The 4,951-nt window shown below is 44.1% G+C and overlaps 1 pseudogene; it reads left to right on the top strand.

Moving 5' to 3' along the window:
* The first annotated feature begins 1,954 nt into the window (after nt 1–1,954).
* Nucleotides 1,955–2,954, top strand: LOC148014970 (14-3-3-like protein pseudogene; annotated as a pseudogene).
* The last annotated feature ends 1,997 nt before the right edge of the window (nt 2,955–4,951 follow it).

The following is a 4,951-nucleotide window of genomic DNA, read 5'->3' on the forward strand; positions in this document are numbered from 1 at the left end:
ATCAAAGAAAGATACTGGTGGAAAGGAATGTATAAAGATGTTTCTCACTTTGTGGAGACTTGCAGGGACTGCCAGCTTTACTCTTTAGTGTGACATCGTGATGAGCTGCATCCGACTTATCCACTATGTATGCATTACAAGTGGGTGGTAGACTTGGTTACTTTGCCAGTGGGACTTTGGCAGATGAGATATCTTGTCTTGGCTAGGGAGGATCTTACAAACTATGTTGAAGGTAGACCGTTGCGGACGAAGACCACCACTACAGTATGTAAATTCTTGTTGGAAGAAATATTTTGCAGGTATGGATGTATAGGCAAGATTACAGCTGATCGTGGAGAGCTAGATGCTGATGAAGCTAGAGAATTCTTCTCACGGCTTGGGATTAAATTGGCTCTTACTACTGCCTATAATCCAGAGGGAAATGGCAAAAGTGAAAGAGGACATCCGCCAATAGTTAAAGCATTGGCAAAAGCTTGTAGAGGTCGGATTGGAGATTGGCCGAGATTACTTCCTTTCGCATTGTGGGCTGATCGCTCTACCCATAGTGTGACTACTGGATACATGCCTGCGGAGTTGATGTATGGGCAAAAACCTATCATGCCTACTGAAATTTGTGCTCTCACTTGGAGTGTTCTTCCGTGGCATGAGAATTTATCAAGGGAAGAGCTGATAGCCCTTCGGATTCGTCAACTAGAGAGAAGGACAGAAGATGTGGAGCTAGCCGTTGACCGTTTGAAGGCCACCCGTCTCAGAAATAAGGACAGGTTTGATTTAAGGCATCGCTTGAGGCCTAGAGCCATAAAAGAAGGAGATTGGGTTCTAGTCTATGACAGTAGTCTAGAAAATCAGCATAGTAGCATGAGAAAAATGGTTCAAAGATGGTTTGGACCGTATGAAGTGAAAAAGGTTTTTGACAATGGTACCTATGAGCTGGCTGAATTAGATGGGACAACATTGAGGGTGCCTATTGCTGGAAAACGAGTCAAGATTTTCAAGAGAAGAGAAGATGAAGAATATGCACTTGAAGCATTGACAGAAGAAGAGCAGATAGGAGAAAGAGAAGCTGATGAGACAGAAGACATAGATGATGAAGCCGATGGAGAAACAGGTCAACTAGAATCAGAAGATGGACTTGACCTGTTTGTGGACTTGAATGATCCTGGATAGTTGGCACATCCGGAGGATGCGCAGGTTTAGAGGGGGTGGATGTCGTGTTGCTGCGCATCCGAGTCGTATACACCTCCATTTCTTTTGTTGTGCATTTGTGTTAATTTCTGCGTGTGATTCATTGTTTGTGTGATGCATTTTAATAATCCGCATCCAATGTATATATTCCCTTAGTGCATGCGCATGATTTTGTTTGGATGCATGATGTGCGTGTATTAGAAAAATATGAAAAACTGATGCCAAAGGATCTTTGTCCTGCTGCTATTTGGTCTAGCTCTATGTGCAATGACAGCCTTGGTGCAAGTGTTTTGGAGATATGCTACAAGAAGGACATTTGAAGGAGGAAGCAGAGTTGCTGCAAGATAAGCCTCTTGCAAATACTTGGATGTCAATGTAGAATTAATGCAAAAGGCATGGTGACATATTACTAGCACAACAAGGCTTTGACAAAAATTATGCTCATGTCAGACTTTTATAAAAGTGCTGGAATGAGGAAGGTCGCTTGCCTAATTTTGATATGCTAAAACAAGAAAAAGAAAAACTAAAGATAGAAGAGAAAAGGAAGGGGAAAAGATACTAATTGGGAGAGAGAATTCAAATGGGAAAAGGAGGGAAGATCGGACGGCCTATGGGGGGGGGAAAGCTTTTTCTGTCTCTTTTTTTTTTGCTCAGTCTGTTTTTGGAGATGATGATGTGTGGTCTACCTGTGTATCACGGATCTACACGCGGCAGAAAGAGTCTCCGCTGGGGGCACACCCAATGAATCAGTCGCCTTTGCATTCTTCTGATGGAGAAAAGGATTGCTCAGGGCCTCCCTCTCCCTCCATCTCTCTCCTTCCGTGCTCCTCCGTCTAGAGAGAACGGTACTAAGAAGGAAGAGGATATGAGCTTCTCCTACTCCTCCGTCCTCTCACACTCGACCATCTGCTGATTCCCATTGCAGCTCGGCGGATCAGCCATGCTTGTGTACAAGCCGCGACTCGTTTGGCAGTTGCTCGAGCTCCCTCCAGCCCTATAGCTGCGTCCGAATTCGCCATCGTTGTAGTAATCAAGGTGTAAATATTCGTCTTCGGCCCGCCCGATCACAAGGGGAGGATGAACCTCGACCATCTCCATGCTAGCTCAGCAGGAGACAGGCTTTTCTAGCCGTTGAAGCTGGTGCAGGGAGAGCTGTCGTGAATCTATGCAGCGAGAGATTGTCAGAAAATCAGAAACGTCATCAGAGCACGTCAGGCCTCTTGGCGCATCGTTTCCTCGATCGAGCAGAAGGAAGAGAGCAAGGGCAACGAAGAGCATGTCGCTCTCATCAAGGAGTACAGGGCCAAGGTGGTGGCCGAGCTGAGCAAAATCTGCTGCAACATCCTGGAGCTCTTGGATAGTCACCTAATTCCTACTGCAAGTGCTGCCGAATCAAAGGTATTTTATCTGAAGATGAAGGGAGACTATCATCGTTACCTTACTGAGTTCAAGACGGGTGCTGAGCGTAAGGAAGCGGCAGAAAATACCTTACTTGCCTACAAATCTGCTCAGGAACTTGCAACAGCAGAGCTAGCACCTACTCATCCGATCCGTCTTGGGCTTGCTCTGAATTTTTCAGTTTTCTATTAAGAGATTCTTAACTCTCCAGTTCGGGCTTGTACAATGGCAAAACAGGCCTTTGATGAAGCAATATCAGAGCTTGACACCCTTGGTGAGGAGTCGTATAAAGACAGCACGCTAAACATGCAGCTTCTACGGGACAACCTCACGCTTGGACTTTTGACATGCAGGAGCAGACAGATGAGTGAATGTGTGCCTACAATTAAAGTAAATTTGTAGCCTTGTTACAAGAGCAGATTTCAGTGTCTACAGAAAGGAGGTAGTTGTAAGTGTGTATTGTAACAAAAGAGCTTTCAGTGATGGTACTACTACTTGATCTTGATATGGACTACCCAAGAGTAGAATCCAGTGGTTGGCGTGTATGATTATTCTATTGGAGGTAGAAGAGGCTGAAGTATTTTGCTTTTGTGAGTCGTTGTGTGGTGGTTCTGTATATGCAGCTCAGATAGCCAGGTTTAATAGAGTCTGGTGGTGGCACTGGCTATGATGCGAAGGCTACAATTTCTGTTCCTTGTATGCCTGGAGGACTACTGTAGCTGTAGACAACAAACATCAAGGTTGATTGAATGGTGAATTCTTCAGTGGATGTTTCCTTCGAACAAGAAAAATTGGTCTTATGCCAATGATAAAAACAGGATGAGAAAGATGACAAACTCATAGCTGTTTGTTCTTATGATTCTAAGTTTTGACATTACAAAGACAACTGAATCCTTCCTCCACACAGACTTGCTGAATTCTGAATGCAAGCCTATATGCTAAAAGCATAACTGTCTTCAAAAACCTGAATGTAAACAGTTTATGAGATTCTTCGGATTATTCTGAACATGAATTTCTTGTAACTCATTTTGACAAGCAATATAATGACCTTTGACATAAAAAATTTGAGTTCTTCTTGTTAGACTCTTCCTTTGCTGTACCTTGAACCCCGTGTTCTGCAGCTCTTGCACGAACTCTTTGACAACGCGCAGCCATGTCATCTACTAACTTCTTCATTCCGCCTTTCCCAAAGTTGGTAGCAAGCGGAGCTCCTGTTTAAGTCAACCAAATCTTACCATCTTGTCCCCAAAATACCAAATTCTTCCTCCTTGCATCCTGAAAAGATTCACAATCCCTGCAATGCTGATGGTCCGTACTATCACACCAAATACATCTCCGATCTCTCCTAGGTGCACTAGGAGCACTCCTAGGTGCAGTAGGAGCACTAGAAGAAATAGTAGGCGCAGTTGAAGCAAATTGTTCTTTCAAATTTCCCACCAATTCTGCTTTAACTGACTCTAGTGTCAAATCCGTTATGCCTTTGATTATATCATCAAGAGAGGTAGGCACCGACGGAGTGGATGGTTTTGGAGGAGAAGGAGCCGGCATCGGTCTTGGAGCAGGAGGAATAGAAGGAGTAGAAACAGTAGGCACTGGCATAGGCCAAGAAACTAGCTGAGGAAGAGAAGAAATAACAGGGATAGAAGCAGGCCTAGTAGCAGAAGGCGGCGTTGGTGTCATAGATCCATTCTGTAAGCGGGTCTTCCATATCCTCCTCTTGGTCAAAGTCGAGACTGCATCCTGGGCATCTTGCCAATCCGTTTTGAGGCCCATAGCCTTCGTGCGATCCTCAAGAAGCTCTCCCAATTCTTCCTGAAGAGCAGGATCTACAGCTTGCAAGAAAAGCTCAACTTTCTCAATATCCAATGCTCTTTGTTCAATGGCATCAAGCTCACTATACCTTTCTTCAAAATCTCGTATCAACTCTGAAGCAGCCAATTGGCATGTAGACCCACTCTCGGAATGACCGCCGTGTAGCCATCCCAAAGTCCTCAAGGAAATACTCTTCTTTTAGGGCCTTCTTAAAATCTTGCCAATGCGAATTTTGAATAAAAAGATCAGTCACTTTTGCCCTCAAGGCGGGTGAGACAAGACGAAGGAAATACTTACTCATAAGTCCAGCTGGAACTCCAAAAAACCCCATCTTGATCTCATATTTCTTCAAATATGCTGAAACATTACGGCCATCAAATAGCTTCTTCTCATTCTCAACTGCTTTAATCGCCTTAGTCGTGCTGATTGCATTCTCCTACTCCGAATATAGTTGCCTTTGCTGAGACAACTGTTGTTGATGCAATTGCTGCTGCTGCTGCATATACAATTGTGTCTGCTGATTTTGAAGCTACATATACATAGACATATTCTGCAA

This window comes from Lygodium microphyllum, chromosome 24 (assembly GCF_053477565.2).
Source record: "Lygodium microphyllum isolate KBCC chromosome 24, Lygodium_microphyllum_v1.1.10, whole genome shotgun sequence".
Classification (NCBI taxonomy): Eukaryota; Viridiplantae; Streptophyta; class Polypodiopsida; order Schizaeales; family Lygodiaceae; genus Lygodium; species Lygodium microphyllum.